Source organism: Pleurodeles waltl, chromosome 5 (assembly GCF_031143425.1).
Source record: "Pleurodeles waltl isolate 20211129_DDA chromosome 5, aPleWal1.hap1.20221129, whole genome shotgun sequence".
Taxonomy (NCBI): Eukaryota; Metazoa; Chordata; class Amphibia; order Caudata; family Salamandridae; genus Pleurodeles; species Pleurodeles waltl.
This window is the reverse complement of record NC_090444.1, coordinates 1,292,120,966-1,292,140,418: the sequence shown is the minus strand read 5'-3', so window position 1 is coordinate 1,292,140,418 and position 19,453 is coordinate 1,292,120,966.

The following is a 19,453-nucleotide window of genomic DNA, read 5'->3' as shown; positions in this document are numbered from 1 at the left end:
TACCTTCAATCTGCTTTGTAACAAAAGAACCTCTGCTCAAGATTGGCACGTCACCTCAAACCCCACCACACAAGAAAAAGACAATAGGTGGTACATCTTTCTCTGTTCAAGCAGTAAGACTATGGAATTCATTACCCCCAAATATAAGATCCGCAGATAGCTATCTTATCTTCAAAAGATGACTCAAGAGTTGTCTCTTTCCTACATAACCATCATACTCAAATACTGAACTGCATATCCCTGTGTATATAAAAATTTATAATTTGATTATATGTTTGTATCTAGATATGTGTATTTTTTGTGTGCAAATATATATAATAACTATGGTTTTAAAATATATATATATATATATATATATATATTTATATATTTTTATATATATACATATATATATATATATATATATATTCTTTAGCTTGGCTTAACAAATTTATATATGACTTACTGTTGAAAATAATATATATATATATATATATATATATATATATATATATATATATATCATGAAGAATGCTGTCCTGAATGGCGTGCTACGGCGCACTTGCACTTCACGGTGGTGCCAGTTTTTCGGTAGGACACCCGTATTAAATTACGTTGATTCTTTTTGATTTACAAAAAGAGAAACCGCACTCGGAAGTTGTTCGTTTTCTTACTTTTAGTACCGAGCTCCAAAACAATCCACAGTTGTCAATCTCCCTGACGCGTTTCGGTCTACCGGACCTTGTTTACAGGTACTTCCTGTCAAGCCCATTTCCCGTTTAAATACACGAGAGAAACCACAAAACAAAACCTAAAACTAACAAGATTCTCTCTAATAGCATTCCAATAGATATTAAACTTTCATCAATATGAAAGCGTCTGTTTAGAACCATTCATTTAAGCAAGATTTTACTACTTATTCTTTTTTACATTTCAAGTGAAGTCTGGGTAATGTAGTTACCAACTATAATCAAGACTATGTGCTAATTCAGACGATTGTATTCAAACATGAATGAAATATATTACTAAATTATTTTCTCCTCATATATCTAAATAGTTATTAAGTCACTCCTTATACAGTACATTACATAAGACTATATTTCCCTTACTATCCAGGGCTTATGTCTACATTGTATATAGATGCGATATGTTGTGGTTCCTCCCCATATTCCGGCTTTAATAAAGTCATGTGGATACCATAATCTAATTTTTTAAAAAACAAACTTGACCCAAAGGGTATGCAAAAAAACAGATATTAATTACTAATACTGTGGCCAAATACTACATAGATAAATATAAATTTTCCTTATAAGTGTACGAATAACTCTTCATACAATGTCGACATAAAGCCTGGATAATAAGGGAAATATAGTCTTATGTAATGTACTGTATAAGGAGCGACTTAATAACTATTTAGATATATGATGTATATATAGATATATATATTATTCTATGTTTAAAATGTTTGGAGGTTATTGCATAGTTTTAAATATAAGTTGTTTGATTATTTGCTTATGGGTCTCTGTTTTATTTATGTATCACAATGTGTACATTTATTTTATTTGCAAGCCCTTTATTATTGAAATACTGACAAAAAGATAAAAGTGAAAAAAACAACAATAAATACAAAAATGAGTTATAAGTTATACAAATACACAAATAAATCACCTTCAAGTACTGCGTCACTTGAAAGTCTTTGTTTATACAACTTTAAATCTCAACATATTATTTTCCTTATACATATATATCCTTTCTATGTAGTTATGTATCTGTATATGTATTACTTTACTCCTACTGTAGAAGAGAAAAGAAAACTTTCATTCTCTCCAATGCACTACTCTGTCTCATCCTGTATCCCTCTCAACCCATCCTCTAGCTCCACTCTTTGACTCATCTCAAATGTCATTCTACTACTATGATCTCCCAAACAATCGTTTCTAAATTCTTCCCTCATGTAGCCCTCCTTTGACTCATCTCAAACCTCGTCTTACTACTATGATCTCCCAATTAACGCTTTCTAGATTCTTCACTCTTCTATCCCTCCATTATCTATTCAGTCCAACTAACAAGCTTTCATGTCCACCGCTCAAATTACCTCATATTTTCCTATACTAATCCACCACTCATTTTTTGGGGGTTCTGGAGTAGCATGTTACTCGCTGAAAAGCTCTACGACGCTTCGTCAGGGGTAATAAGCACTATATAAATGAAATTACAATACAATACAGCAGTTCTGTTATTGGTTGTTCTGGGTCATAGAAGAGAACTCCAGAATTTTTATATTTAACACTCTTTATGCATTCTTCCCAATACAGGTCTTGGTTTCAAACACCAACATGACACAAAATCTTCTTTGAATGCCTGATTGATTCTGGTGCGTTGATTTCACATGGCTTGTCAACCCTAAGCAGCCTTGCTTTGGTAACCTTTGAAGAAACCAATGACTCAAATATTCTTATCAAGTGTTCGTTCTAGCCATTCCAGGATGGCCTCTACTGCATCTGAGATCTTTTCCACGTCCCACTTTCCTTTAGATTGATATTAGGAGGCACCATCATGTATTTTTTTCCCTTCACTCAAGGCGCAGTCACCAATTCCATACACTCATTTACAGCCTCTTCCTTGAGCCCAGGGGGCTGAAAAAAGTCCTCTTTGTTTGCCTGGTGCCTCTCTCACTGTGAGGCAGTGTGCTGACATCTCTGAGGATGGATGAGTGATCCACTCACACCAGTGCACTACCATCTTTGGACGGCACTAATACACCATCCTCCACGTTGTCTCTGCCTGGGGGTCACTAGAGGATTCATCCGAGTGCTTTCAACCCTTCCGTCTGCAGTTAAAATGTAGCATCCATTAAGTTCTCGCTCATTGCCTTCATTGTAGAACTAGGACCAGGGGCCCCGAACCAGAAAATGAGCTTCTGGGAGCTGGAGTTCAGGGTCGGCAAACGAAGCACAGCAGAAAAGCATCCATCATGCTTGCCACAAGGCTCAGCACTTCTGCTCAAATTTGTTATCGTGGTTGTGATGCCCATATTCATATGTCTGATTTATTATATTCTCTAATATAGTTAATATAGTTACTAGTACTTACTAGATAGAATGCTTTTTCAAAAAACAATTGACACAGTATATGTGTTCTACTAAATGGAAATTACACATCATACTGCTATGGATATCAGTTAACCTGTGTGTTACATGCTGCAGGTTCAGTTCGTGTTTAGTGCCTCTTCCTTACCGGTGGTAACAATAGCTTGTGACTATCTAGCAGCCTGGGACCTTTACAATCTTTACCCAGGCCCTGCTGGCTTTTGCTTCACCAGCTGTAACCTCTGAAAAGGAATGTAAACAATAAAAGGACATTTTGAGTGCATATGTCCAACACTTAATTGATATGGAATTCATTATGAAGACGAGATCTACATTCAGAGTGATAAAGATTGACATTGTATACATGCATCCGAAGGACGTTTAACATCACCCTACAACATTATCACTCTACTTTGATAGACATGGCAAAACAACACATTTGCATCTGAGATAGTAAGAATAACGTGCAATGTGAATCTTATGTACACATATTTGGAAACAAGAACTTAGATATGAGTCGATGTTCAAACGTTTGAACGATGGGTACACATAGCTAGCTGATTGACGTGATGGTCTGCTACTATATGTGGTTATTGTATGTTTAGCAATTAATAATGGCCATTGTAAATGTGGCACATCGACATGGAAGGAACACGCACAGACTGGTATGGGTGCTGCCACACTCGGAACTGCGTCACCACAGTTCCGTCCTTTATTTATAGCTTGGTGCTCCGTGCCCCTCCCGGACACGCTGAGCACGTTACTGAAACACGGAGAGCCCGAGTGGCTCTCCGTTTACTCTTTACATCCCTCCCATGTTTTACTCCACATGGACATAGATAACCAAACTGAACTTAAACAAAAGGTGAAAACACTTTCAATACGGAACAACCCTCAATAACAAATTAAATGAATAAACACGAATAGTCAATAACTGAGAACACTACAAATTCGTTCCTTAGCACCCTGAACCTTCAAGTCACTTACAAAGTCCAAATTAGACAGCTGGAGATCATTTCACCCTGTTCAACAAACGAAATCCCTCAGCTGACTATTCGGTACAGGGTTAGGGCGCAAGTCATATCTCGCACTTCTAGCGCTACCACTCCTGTGTTCAAAAGCACAACCAGGTCTAGTTTGCACGATACTTGTTGGCTCGGTAACATCCTTCCTTTCCACTGCCGGCAGTGGTAAGTCATCCGAAAAGTCCTCTATCTCTCCTTCATCATTGGTCTGCTCTCTTAGACCAGCCCTCTTAAAATGTGACACGTTTCGTGTTACTCTCTTCCTTCCTCGTGCTGCAGTTATCATGGACCCTTTTATGCCAATTATCTCCCATACATCCGGCTCAAACGGCGTTCGGAACTTTCCTCCTTCTCCTCGCCGATGTTTCACGACCACTCGATCCCCTTCTTGGAACCCTCGATATTTTGCTCGTCGTCGGATACTTGCTCGTTGGTTGGTAGCTTCTCGACGGTTCTGAGTGGCTTTTACGTCCAATGCAGGGGGTCTCCACTTAGGACCAGAGGGAATACAATCACGTGGAGACACTTTGAACATCAAAGAAGAGGGAGCACAGCCAGTGGTGCTATGAGGTGTTTGACGATATGCACTCAAAAACTGATACAGACATTGTTCACTGTTTTCATTTTGCTCGACTCCAATCCTTAGAGCTCTGTTCAAGGTGCGCATAAACCTTTCCACGTCTCCATTGGCCTGAGGCCAGTAAGGCATTATTTTACGATGACGAATTGCCAGACAGTCAAGGTATGACCTAAACTCTTGCCCTTGGAAAGGAGGACCATTATCAGTTCGGATTTCGTCAGGCAAACCAAACAAAGCAAACGTCTTTTGTAGAACAGGCCGTACATTTTCAAACGCCGTTGACGCTATAACTTCCACCACGGGGAACTTGGTATATGAATCAATCAAGACAGCAGTCAGTCTACCATCTGGGAAACTCCCAAAGTCCATGCTCACTTTAGCCCAGGGTTTCAGAGTGGCCGGTTCAGTTTCTACTGGACAGCTCGAGGGATCCATTGACGTGATAATGCAAGAATGACATCTCCCTACCATTTCATCAACCTGAGTATCCATACCCGGGAACCAAACCTTTGCTCGTAGTCTTGCTTTGGTTTTAGCAGCCCCTTGGTGCCCTTGATGAGCCAATTCGATCACCTTCGACCAGAGACACTGGGGAAGCACGATTCTCCTACCTCTTAGAACCAACCCATCATTGTCAGTAGACAACTCCTCACGCACTTTCCAAATACTCTGCATAGCGACTCTTTGATCAGGGCAGGACATGTGGGTCTTCTCTAGAAAATATTTCCATCTTTTGTGACTCAACGCTTCTTTGACGTGACTCAACATTACATCTTCCTGGGTAGCGTTCACAATGTCAGTTACGAGAAGTGCATTAGGGCATGCCGACTGCACAACCATGCTAACAAAGAGTTCAGTGTTTTCTTCATCTTGTTCTTGATGACCATCACACCGCTTTGGAGGAGGGTGTCGAGACAGATAATCTGCAGGATTATTCGTACCAGGCCGATATACAACCGTGAACCTATAAGGTTGAAGTAGAACAGCCCATCGTTCAATTCTCGGAGGCGCCAAACGTGCACTACCCGCAAACAAAGGGACTAACGGCTTGTGGTCAGTCACTACTTGAAACTCGTGCCCATACAAATATAGGTGGAAATGGCGGCACGCCCAACGAATGGCTAGAGCTTCACGCTCGATTTGCGCATACCGGGTTTCAACTGTTGACAGTGCTCTACTAGCGTAGGCAACAGGGACCCACTCTTGATGCCTCTGTTCTTGTAAGAGCACGGCTCCAAGCCCAACGGGGCTCGCATCCACCACCACTTCAGTTTTCCTACCGGGGTTGAAGTAAGCCATAGTCGCTTTATCCAGCAACGCATTTTTAATATCCACAAACGCTTGTTGTGCATCCGGAGTCCAGTCCCACCGATGTTGCCCTTTAGTTAGTCGTCGAAGAGGTTCAGACATGGTGGCAAGTTGTGGTATAAACCTGCCGCAATACGTGGCCATCCCTAAAAAACTGCGAACTTCCGTTGGATTTTGCGGAACAGGGGCTTGACGGATCGCTTCCGCTTTCCGTGGGTCTACTTGCAGACCATCTTTTGAAAAGACATATCCGAAAAACTCTACCGAGTTTTGATAGAACGCACATTTCTTCTTATGAAGGGTTAGCCCAGCTTCCATCAGTCGATTCAACGTTGACCTTAAATGACGATGATGCTCTTCTCTCGTCTTGGAGTATATCAGGATATCATCACTTAGGTTAATTACCCCTGGCAATCCGGACAACGTTTCTCGAATCGCATTCTGAAATACTTCAGCAGCTGACGACACTCCAAAACTCAGTCTCTTGTACCGTCTTAGCCCCACATGTGTCGAGAAAGTGGTAATGTTCCTACTTTCAGGGTCCAGCTCCAGCTGATGATACCCCGCATTGAGATCCAACTTGGAGAACCACTGGGCTCCATTCAGATCCGCAATAATGTCATCCATGGTGGGAGTTATGTGCCTCTCTCTTTTGATAGCCTTGTTTGGTAGGCGCATGTCAACACACAGACGAATCGCTCCTGGCTGTTTCGGTTTCGGTGCGATTACCAACGGTGATACCCAGGGCGTAGGCCCATCCACTTTTTCGATGACTCCTTGTTCTTCCAACGACCGCAACTCTTGTTCAACAACCGGCCGCAGATGAAAAGGCACCCGACGGTGTCGTAGAGCCACAGGGGTCACATTGTGGTCTACGTGCAACTTGATGCGTTTTCCTTTCAAACGTCCTAAACCCTCAAACAACTGCGCGAATTCATGGAGGAGGCGTTCCACGTGAGTGTCATATATTTGACGCGCAAAGAATACCAGCTCTAATTCTTCAGCCGTGTGACACCCTAACAAAGTGCCACGATCCCCGGCTACGACATAGAACTTGGCCTCTGCTGATCTGTCTCCACTGCTTACGGCCACTTCCACAGTTCCTTTGAGGGGAAGGGGCTCTCTACCCCCATAATTATATATTTTAGTAGCTGTTGACGTAAGTGGCGGGGCAGGTACTAACTTTTTGAAGAGGGTTTCGTCCATGACATTGACAGACGCTCCAGTGTCGATGAGTACAGAAACCCGCGTGCCATTGATGTAGACATCACTCATGGGCGGCTGCCTCCTTTTCCCTGGTTTTCCTCCTGTGAAAGATATTACAAAAATGTCCTCATCTTCATCTTCCTCAAATACCGGACCACTCGCTGTCGCCTGCTCCCTTCCTTCCTCCGCCCCTTTGGACACAGCCTTTACATTCGTTTCTCGTCCTTTTTGTTCACCCGGCTTGTTTCTCCTGGACCTGCACATTTTCGCAAAATGGTTCGGCTTACCACAGCGATTACACGATTGCCCTTTTGCAGGGCATCCAGCATTCGATCGATGTTCATAGCCACAGCTTCCGCAGGCCCTCTCACTAGGTTTAGCGGGGTTCAGCCTACGAGGCGTTGCCGGGCGTGTCTGGACGGCATCCACTTGTTCCTCCTTGACTTGAACCACACGAGTCGACGACGCTGCAGCCATTGACTGACCTCTCACTGCCGCCATAGCATCTGCTCGTACCGCTGACAGTTCATGCGACCTCGCCAGAATCAGAATGTCATCAAGGGACATTCCCTGTTGCCGAAGAATGAGTTTTCTCAAAGCATTCGACCGACATCCTTGAATGATCTGCGCTCGAATCTCTTCTTGTTGGTTGAGACCCGTGCACGAGCTCACCAGTTTTTTCAACCTGGCATAAAACATATCCATTGATTCTACCTCTGTCTGTTGCGCCTGTCTGAGCTTAAAACGTTCATAATCAGAGTTAAGTTGAGGATCAAAATGCCTTTTTAAAGCAGTCACCGCTGCGTCAAAATCAGATTTATCCCCTGTATCAGGGAGAGAATCAAAAAGCTCCTGTAACTCATCTCCACCCATCAAAAGCATCACAGACCTGCGCACTGCTCCATCCGTCTCTCGGGTGGCACAAAAATAGTTTTCTAAGCGATTTATCCATAGTCGCCACCTTGGCGCAGCTGTGGCTGGGTCAATCAGCTGGCTAAACGGTGGTAAAGAGGTAAGTGAGGAATGAATACTGTTGTTTAGTTGTGCTGGAAGTTGAGGATGTCCTGGTGGTTGAGGGGGGTTGGCGTTATTAGCATTGTCTTGTGGTGGGGCACTCATGTTAGCACTGTCTCACTCCGGTGTCTTGCACAGGCTAAGATATCTTTCTTTTCTGAGGGTCTGCCTGCCAGTTTGTCTTACTATTTCCTTTTCTTTTATTCCTTTTTTTTTTATTTATTTTCTTCTTTTTTTTTCCTTTTATTACAATTTTTCCGTTCTTTGTTCTTTTCTATTCATTTGAGAGCCCCCCCCCCAGCCTCGGGGAGCACGTGTCCAGTTCGAAATCGGCAAAAACCTGTTAATTAGTTTTTTTTTCCTTTACATCGGGGAGAACACGTCCTTTCCCCAAGCTCCCCAGCCTCGGGGAACGCGCTCCTCACACGGAGCCGTCACGCCTCCGGAGACGCTCCAAAACAGAGCGCTCGGCTGAAATTGACGAACCTCGTCAATTTCAGCTGCTCTCCCGGCAGCGCGGACACGCCCTCGGGCCGGGCACTCAATGGAGCGATTCGCTCCCTCCGACGATCCTCTTCTGGGGGCGGGGCGGGGCAGGGCTCACCTTCCTGGGTTTCCCCGATTGGGAAACCACACGGCACCACGCACCGCTAGCGCGAGGCACACCACGAGGCCCCGGACTTCAATCGATCGTCACCAGGTTAACGCCGCGCCACGTGAATTTCTTTCACCCGCGGCAGCCTGCACCCCTCAATCGGTACGTGTGTTTTTTTTTCTCTGTGCACCGGTATATGTTCTGCACCTACGGCGCGATGACTCGCATCCCGCTCGTCGCCATTGTAAATGTGGCACATCGACATGGAAGGAACACGCACAGACTGGTATGGGTGCTGCCACACTCGGAACTGCGTCACCACAGTTCCGTCCTTTATTTATAGCTTGGTGCTCCGTGCCCCTCCCGGACACGCTGAGCACGTTACTGAAACACGGAGAGCCCGAGTGGCTCTCCGTTTACTCTTTACAGCCATCATGTTTATCTCATAAAGACAATATGCCTGAGATGTGTATTGTCCATCCATTAAGATCTGTTTGTACCATAGTGTAAACTACATAGATCTGCACAAAGCACATAGAGAGCCTCGAGGGTAAAACTGATTTTGATCGCATTTTGCACGAAATCGAGATCCACTTTAAAAAAAGTTGCTGCATTTGTCAGTCTGTCTTTTATTGATTGATTGTATTATGAAACTTTTACTAACTGAGCTTGCACTTTAACTTGGGGATTCCACATCGTTTGCTCAGACTCCAGTTGCCCTTCTGTGATTGGAGGAGGGGGATCCAATTACTGACGGGCTGGGAGGAGCCCGTTAGAACTTCCCCGCTATTTCATGGAGGCAGCAGCGCATATGTGCTTGCCTTGGGGGTAACACTGTTTTTGGCCGCATTTTGCACAATATGGAGATCCTCTTTTTAATAACTTGCTGCACTTGTCAGTCTGTCTTTTATTGTTACAAAACTTTTACTCACTTACCTTACACTTTAACTTGGGGATTCCAAATCATTTGCACAGACGCCAGCTGCCCTTCTTTGATTGGAGGGGGGGGGATTCAATCACTGATGGGCTGGGAGGAGCCTATTAGAGCTTCCCTGCTACTTCATGGGGGCAACAGCACGGACACGCTTGTCTTGGAGGTACAACTGTTTTTGGCCGCATTTTGCACAGAATAGAGATCCGCTCTTTAATAACTTTCTCTACTTGTCAGTCTGTCTTTTATTGATTGATTTTATTACAAAACTTTTACTCACTGATCTTGCACTTGAACTTGGGGATTCCAAGTCATTTGCTCAGATGCCAGTTGCCCTTCTGTGATTGGAGGAGGGGAATCCAATCACTGATGGGCTAGGAGGAGTATGTTAGAGCTTTCCTGCTGTTTCATGGAGGCAGCAGCGCAGACATGCTTGACTCAGGGGCACAAAATAGAGATACACTTTTTAATAACTTGCTGCACTTGTCAATCTGTCTTTTACTGCTTGATTTTATTACAAAACGTTTACTCACTCAGCTTGCACTTTCCACATCGTTTGCAGAGACGCCAGATGCCCTTTTGTGTTTGTAGGAGGGGGATCCCATCACTGATGGGCCGGGAGGAGCCTGTTAGGGCTTCCCAGCTATTTCAGGGAGGCTGCAGCATGGACGCATGCAACGAGTGGACAAAAAGAAAAAAGGGAGCACACTGCCTCACACTCAAGCAAAAAGTTAGCCCCAATGCATCATGGTAAATGCAGTCACTTTGTTTTGTGCTGAAAAAGTAATCAAAAGTCTTTCACCTAAGTAGGTGCAGCAAGTGCTGTGTATCTCTGGACACGTGTTTCTAGGTTTAGCCCGTCATCAGCAGAGAGCAGCCAAGTCTGTGGGGTTGCTTGAAATGCCGCCAAAAGTCTTCTCAGGTTTATGTACCACTCACTGGCGCACAGGTGCCTCACCAGAGCTCGTCAGCTCGTTAGCTCAAGGGAGCAGTCATTGGACAAAAAGAAAAAAGGGAGCACACTGCCTCACACTCAAGCAAAAAGTTAGCCCCAATGCATCATGGTAAATGCAGTCACTTTTTTTGTGCTGAAAAATTAATCAAAAGTCTTTCACCTAAGTAGGTGCAGCAAGTGCTGTGTATCTCTGGACACGTGTTTCTAGGTTTAGCCCGTCATCAGCAGAGAGCAGCCAAGTCTGTGGGGTTGCTTGAAATGCCGCCAAAAGTCTTCTCAGGTTTATGTACCACTCACTGGCGCACAGGTGCCTCACCAGAGCTCGTCAGCTCGTTAGCTCAAGGGAGCAGTCATTGGACAAAAAGCATGCAACGAGTGCACCGCTGGCATGCCAAAGTCAAGCTTGTCAGTGCCATCCATGACTGGATGGCGCCAGGGGCCAGGAATCCTACTCCTTTCAATTCCCATAAGATAGCTTACTCCTCTGTGAAACTTTGTGCTCTTAGGATCAATCCCTGTGCTGCTTTGTAATGCACATAGGCGGGCCTCAGATGAGCTGCTTCATTGCATATGATTTTGCTATTAAGCCTACACATACTAGCAGTTCACTACCTCAGCTCTCCTCAAATGATAGAGTACAATCTGTTTAGCATCAATTGCCACTTCCTGGTTAAACATCATGCCAACTTTCTTGACGTCATCAAGGACAACACTCCATATGTCTTGTTCCTGACCAAGACCTGGCTAGGCCTGCCCCCCTCCTACTTGTCATCTATTGTCCGAATCCATGCTCCTGATCCCTCATTTCAGTCCTGTGTGGCGGTTGTTCTCCCACTGCCCTTCCTGCCTGCCCTGAACAGTTAGGTTGCTGCACCATCCACCTTGTCCCTTCCCTCTGTTGTCCAAGTCCATGCACCAGCCCATTCCTTCCTGCCCTGCATAGTCCGACGGGCTCCCACTACCCTCTACTTAACTTGATTTCCCTGCCTACTCCTACTGCCCTCCGTTGCCCAATTCTATGCCCCATCATTGCCCTCCTTCTCAGCCGCTATGCTTAGCTTGCTGCCCTCCCCTCCTTTCCCCTGTCTTCTGATGTCTGTGTGCATGCCCCAGGTCCCTCCTTTTTGCCCACCGTGTTCCATGGACCTGACACTGGCTCTCCTATCTACTCGCAGTGTTCTGTTGAGCTGCCTTTGCCCCTCCCACCTGCTTAGCATGGTCAGATGGCTGCCACTTGTCACTGCCACCTCCACCCTGCCTGTTTCACTTCCACGCCCCTATCCCCTCTCTCCTGTACTCCATGGTCCATTTTGCTGCCACTCCGTTTTGTCCTTCATGCTCAGTTGTGCTGCAACTGCTCTCCTGTCTACCCTGCATAGTCTGTTGTTTAGACTCTTCCTCTGCCTTCTTTTGTCTGTGTCTAGCTCCTATCCCTCCCTTCTGTCCTTCATGGTCCCATCCTCTTGCCCACCATTGCCGCTGTGCTGCCACTTAGGCTCCCGCCTGCCATGCATGGTCTTATGTGCTGCCACAGCCCCTCCCACCTGCCCTGTGTTGTCTGCTTGCTGCCCCTGACCCCCTCCCACCTTCTCTCTGGCATCTGTGTGTATGCCACTGTAGTCTCCCTGTTGTCTTCCATGATGTGTTGTGCTTCCTGCACCAGCCCTCCATAGTCAGCTTACTGCTCCTACCCTGCCCCCTTGTTTCCTGCTCTCTGTTTCCCATGGGGAGGGCCCCATCCACTCCCTACTGCCTTGTCTGGTCCGTTGTCGTGCCCCTGTACATTCCCTTCCTGGTCCATTATGCTGCAACTGTCCCACTTATCTGTCTGGTATGGTCAGCTTGCTCTTACACACATAGGGAAAATGTTGAGGTTTAAAGGAGTGCCACGCTAGCCTCACTTCATGTCATCAACAATCATGGTGCGTGGTACTCATTAACCTAGAACTCTACTTTTAAGAGTCTATATTGTAATCCTTCCTACCCAGCAATTTTCTGACATCCCAAAGATTTGGATGAGGTGGGCTCACTCACGTAATGTGACATGCTTCATCATCGACCACCTCGTCCCACCCTGGTATAGATGATACTACCAGGGCGGACTCAACCTCAAGTGGGGCTATCTTGAGGGAGTTCTTAGATATTATCTAACTGGACAAGGAACTCAGGTCTTGATGCAATTTAAAAATATCTCTGGATAAACCACAAAAAATGTTCTTTTTATTAAGGCGGTATCCTCTATATGATTTAAATAACACCATCAATGTATTAAGAAGGTGTTCTATTGGGTATTATGCTCAAATTATACCTCTATATATTGCCCGCCAACATGTTTCTACTCATGTGTTGTTAGCCTAAAAAGATCTTGGGCATTCCTCAAGGCTTAAATCTAGGACCTTAATCCAAAAGATTATTTAAGGAAGGTGATTTAAATGAAGATAAGTGGTGGACCTACCTTACATATTTTGCTACTTTATGATAGAGCACCTCTATGTTTAATGGCCTGCTTGCCTCATCGTCTGTTCAGAGGGGGCATCTTCTATATTTGCACTTTTGTCAAGAAACACCTGCAAGTTACCTGCCCCACCTCCAGGGACAGCCGACCAGGAATGATAGTGTTATTTTGTGTGTTGATGGTCAGCTTGCTGTCCTTGCCTCATTCCCCTCTGCTCTCTGTTGTCCATGTGCATGGCCCTGTCCCCAGTCCGTTGTGCAGCTCTGCCACCTGCTTGCCCTGTGTGGCGTTTTGTGCTGTTGCAACCCCTGACGCCTGCCTGTAAGGTCAGTTTGGTGCCTCTGCCCTCTGTTATCCGAGTCCATGTCCCTACCCCATTCCTCCTGCCCTCTGTGATCCAATGTACCATATTTGCCAACATTTTGAACTTGGTAAGATGGAGATTTTGAAAAAAATAACCTGGGGAATTGACAAGCTGAAGCCATGCCGGTCTTTTCAGTAAGAAAAAAATGCCTGGAACACTTCCAGCACTGGCTGCACCTATGAGGGTGAAACACTTTTATATTTTTCTCTGCTGAAGAAAGGATTGACCTAGAAACACGTGTCCAGAGATGATTTTATAACTTAAGGCCTGGAATAATGAAACTGCTTAACGAATTCACTGTGAGTTGCTGGCTTTGCTTTTTCTTCCCGTTTATATAACCTGTTGGGAGTGCGCTTTCACATGAGGGCAACTTCGTTTTTGATATTTAACCGGCCTGTCCAGTCGGGAAAGCAGCACCACTGCACATCGTAGCAGGTCTGTTATTTATTCACAGAAGCAAAAGTTCTTGCATTTCCCTGACGCGTTTCGGCATCTCAGTTTCAGCCTTAATCATAGGTGCTTCAGTTAAACTGCAAGAACTTTTGCTTCTGTGAATAAATAACGCCTCATTTCACTTTTAACCGGAGTTCGGCGCTTTTCTTCATGGAGGAGAAAATTGTTGGAATGTTTGAGAGGGTTCTTCGTCCCTCTGTGCCGTGACCGCCCTGTTTGGATCAGGCTTTTCATATGGAGAAAAGTTGATGGTGATATATATATATATATATATATTTATATATATTAGGTAATTTTAGAGTTAATAAAGAAAAAACAAAATCGTAAGTTTAGGGATGCAAAGCCTCCACCGATCCGAGGGATTTCATAATGAGATCTGATTGGCTGCCAATACATCAACCAGGAAGTGATGGCAGCCAATGTGGGACTCGGGCTCAGCCGAGTCCCAAGAAATAAATCTGAAAAAATAAAGGAAAGGGGTCAGGATAGGAATACCTTGACCCCTAAACCTGGTGTAGCCCCACCCCCCTCCTCAGGGACCCTGCCTGGGCCAAAAAGCATTTTTGTTTTAATTTTCACAGTGAAACTCACAGAGGATCCACAAATTTCTGTGAAAGTAAAAAAAAAACAAAAAAAAAAACTAAAGAGGTCTCCTGCGCTTGTTTTTTTCAGCTCCTGGGTGGGTCAGGTCCCGGGGGCATATTAGAATATTAAAATGTGGGAATGGGCTCATGTGGGCCCGCTGCTCCTCTCCCTAATGCCACTTTGTGCCCTGGGGACCACCACCTCCCTGGGGCTTTGTAAATAAAATTATGAGGAGGGAGGCCATATGACCCCTCTCAATAGGCTTTTGATGACCCTGGGGACTGCCACATCCCTGGCCTGTGGATAGGAGGGGGGCTGCATGGACCCCCCTCCTGGTTTTATGATTGCTCAGAGACCACCACCTCCCTGGATCACAGTTCTTTTAAAGAGGTGGAGGGGAGCTGCGTGGCTCCTCCTCCTGGGCCATATGCAGACACAGGGATCGCCACCTCTCTGGGGCATGGCAGAAAAATAAGTGTGAGAGGGAACGCACAGACCCCCTCCTGTGCGGTTTTTGGCCCTGGTGGGTAGCATCCCCAGGGGCTGCTCTCTATATCCTAAGGTCCTTTACACAGCTGTAGTGTAGGAGATGCACTATACATTTACCCAACGAGGTAGCACTTACTAATTAGCCAGTAGAAAGTACTACAGTTGGGTAGACATTTTGACCAATACTGTGGCCTCTTGAATGAATAAGCAGATCAGGATGCATTCTGGCACCGGTGCTATTTTCACAGAAATTAAACCTCAATGGGAAGCATTTTTAAATGTAAACAAAGCAGGTGCCTCAATTGAAGCTCCCCTTCCATAAAGTACAAATCATCCTAACTTCTTGCTCTTGGCCTAGGCAAAACAAGTGTGCTTTGTGTGCAGTTACACATTAAAAAAGTATCTGCAATCCTTGATGGAGGTGAATTCATCGTTGCTCTTTCTGAGTGCAATATGTTCTGTAGTGACTGTGACAAGTGGGTTTTTTCTTGTCTTCTCCTGTTGAGAACAGACCATGTCTATCTCCCTTTTATCTACTATGAGTATGAAAAATGACCTAAAAGCCCTATCTGTTTGGCCAAAGGCCCTGTGTGGCGTAGGGTTGGATGGGTATGGTGGGTTGGATGCAGGGACTGGTGGTGGGACAGGGTTGAGTGTCTATAGGGGGTTGGCCACAGGGCAACCCCCACCTTGCATTAGCCGAAGGGCGTCTGTGGCGTTGGTACCTATGGGGGTCTGGACGCAGGGCCTGGCCACAGAGCAGACCCTGGGCCAACCCCCACCACGAATGGCTGAAGGCCATGAGCAGTGAGGGTTGGATTAAAGTAAGCTAATTTAATATTTCTCAATGTTAGAAAAACCTTAGAAATTCAATGAAAAAACACAAAGGTTATAAGGACGTTATAGTTAGGAAATAGAATGGGAAAAAAGCCTTAGAAATTCACTGAAAAAAACAAAGGTTAGAGGGATGTTATAGTTAGGTTCTGAATTTACACACATAAACCATAGAAGTTCAGCTGTTATAGGCTGAGTTATTTCAAGCAGCTATATAACTTGTGCCCTCGCTGTCCACAGCTAGTTACCCCACATATCACATCAGTGATGACAACATCTATGGCATCATTGATATTATCACTGCAATATTTGCGAAAACTGCATGATGGGCTGCAAGTTATGTTAGTTATTTCCTCATAATCTAGAGCCATTTTGGATTATTCTAACGGAGCAGTAGGATGGGGAGGATTCTGTTGTGGTAGAGGGATAGATCAGGAATGGCCTTCTTCTGGTACTGTAAATCATTTCATGTTTATTGCAGGAGGTGGACAGCATAGTTCTTAGTCTGGAGATCTCCACTCTGTGTATAGAGATTTGAACTTATGCAGAGAGATCTCCATAGACATAGTGGAGGAAGAGAAATCTTTATGGACTTGATTCGCAATATGTGCAGCAACCTTAAGTTGTTACACAATATTTGTATAGATAAATAGTTATAGTTTTGGGGTGATTGTGATACTAGTATGTGTTGAATGATTGCCTGTATGACTATTATAATGAGAGATGATACTTCAGTTGTGAATTATGGTAGCCTAACTGTATTGTATTAGGTGGGTATGTGAGTATGGTGTCAAAGTCCACCATTCATCATTGAATGGATACCGTTCAACCACAGTAATGCAACTAGCATCTTAGTAGTTTAGATGTTCTATATCCTACAAAGGGAACTTGGATAGTTCCTTAGTTCAGGGGTCAGGTCTATATGTGAAACCTATAACATGGTGATGTTGTGCAGTACGCACTACAATAATCTTGATCATAACATCTGGTTAGTACACGAGTACCACCATATGTCAAGATATCTAAAGCAAGACCTATGGGATGGCTAAAGCATTATTCAATGATGCCTAGTGTACATATGTGTCTGCTGAGGCTGTGTGGTTGGATGTCGGAAAGGTATGAGGAGATTGAAAGATATAACATATCCAGCATCACCTGCAGCAAATCCCTGAGATATTTGTTTTGGTGAGATTCCTTTAAAATGTACTACATGATCTGAGCATTTGAAATTAGTATTATGTGTATCTATTATGGTGTGGTAATGAGTGACTATTTCTGTGATGCCATTCGCCAGATGTACCTGTAGTGCTAGTGGGAATTAGTTTTACTTACCCAAAAACGACAGGTCACTAAACTCCCCAGCAACAAATTGATATACAAGCAGTGACTATCAGAATACATAGCCATCATTTGTTCTTCAATGAGAGGCAGCCTACCCATCAGTGAAGCAGCCTGTGGCATCACAGACACCTTTGACATTGATAGAGTGTCATTGGTGTATTTAACTGTGAAAATTCTGTTCACTGTGGTGTGATGACTGGAGTGCCACATGGGTATAGACACTTAATACAATGGAATAGAACCCCCTTGACACGCATTAGCTTTGCACCAGTGACTGTGGCATGGCAATACACTGGTGTAGCTGGCTGATGAAACATCTCAGTACCTTGTATGAGTGTGAGAGAGATGCCCACAGCGATGCCTGTGACTCACTGGGAAAACCAGGTAGCCAGGAAATGAATTGCAGCCAGTATTTTAACATGGCCAGAGGCGGTATGGAAGCAGGCTGTAGGTGATTTCTGCTTCCAATCTGAAACCTTGTTAAGGATCATTTCGCAGGACAAGTTGTAGCTGGTAATGACTGTTTCCCTGGACATCCCAAACAGTGTTTGTTTTATCAATATCAATTATCATGCAAATTTGTGGATGTGTTTTTATATTTGCACATATGGGAGCCGAACTCCAATTATCACCGGAAATCCAAAATTTTATCACCCCAAACATTTTACCAAAATACTTCAGTTCTGAACTCGGGTACAGGCTATACTCCTCATCAGGGAAACCACAATTTAGCAGAGTTAAACAGAATAAAATGTTAGACGCATAAAGTACTGAGTTCTAGCTCAAAAATAGGCAAAACAAATATTTATTACAGAATAGTCAAAAATGCGGTACATAGGAAAAATTTATGAATGGCCATAAACACCCAAATACAGAAGCACAGATAAATGCAAAATCATAAAACCTTAGTTAAGAATATTGCAAGCAAAAAATGTAAGTCTCAGACTTATGTAGAGCACAGACAGCATGTCAAGTTATGCACAAGGAAAATGGCAAAAGTAATTCCACAGAGGTTTTGTATTAAAAAAAAAACACTCAGGCAATAAATAGGTTCTGTAAATTCGTCATGGTATGGCCTTGGTTAAGGTTGCATTTAGCAGATCAGAATCAACAACATGATTAATAAAAAGTATGTAATTATCTTCCACTAACTGATTTCTTAAGGTAAGAGAAATCTTCCATTGTTTCCTGAGCAACTGCTCTCCGAAAAGGAATAATACAAATGAAACATTTCTTAAACAATGGCTCACAGGAAACAAGGGGAGTGATGGTTTTGCAGCTGGACACTGATTGAAATGAGCAATAAGGAGGAGCCATTGAATGGAACATAAGAAACTACATTCATTTTAAAAATAATGGCAGGTTAAATCAAAAATGTGACATCACTATTAATAGCATTATCTAGACTTCTAAGTGACCTAGGTAACTCATTTCAGGTGCAACTTTATCAGTTCATCGGTTACAACTCTATCTATAAATACAACTCAAACATTTTTTTTAAATCACACAATATTTGCACATTTAGCACAGTTCAAAGAAGGCTATGTTCCTAAACCCACTTTTAAATTTCCTAAAACCTCTCCAGTTTTAGTCATATTTAGTAAATATCCACCGCTTTTCAACCGCTCCTCTTTGTCTCTCCCACATTTACTGCAAAGCTTTATACCTCTGTGTGCAGGGATCTCTGCATTTGTGGCAGAGTTCGCCACACCAGATAGAAGAGGGGCAAGAAGCGATCTGTCTGTTGCCCGAGGTTTATGAATAGCTTTTGTGAGTAGGTAAAGTAGTAGTACTGTACTGGAGTACTACTGTATGTACTCTTAAATGGGTTGTGTGAGTAGGCCCCGTAGTTTGTTTAATGATTGGGTAAAATGGGTGGGCCTGGCAGCCCTTATGTGCTTGCTCTGTCAGTTTCTCAGTGTCAGGAATTGTGTCAGAGGATTCACTTACTGCATTTACTTTAATAGACTTTTCTTCCTTTAATTTATGGGAAATTCAGATTCTTTTTTTCTATAGTTTAACTTGTGTTGTTCCTGTTATAGTTACCTTCACAGGTATCACATCTGAAATACGAATCGGAAACAACGAACAGACCAGGCAAAATCTGCTTTGAGCCATTCCTGTGGTACATTCCGCCTGATCCCGCTGTTTATTATACACTGCCTTAGAGAGTTGCACATCAAAGAAACATTATGCAAATATATGCAACCAAGTGCAGAAATTATGTATGGGCCTATAATGGCATGTCTG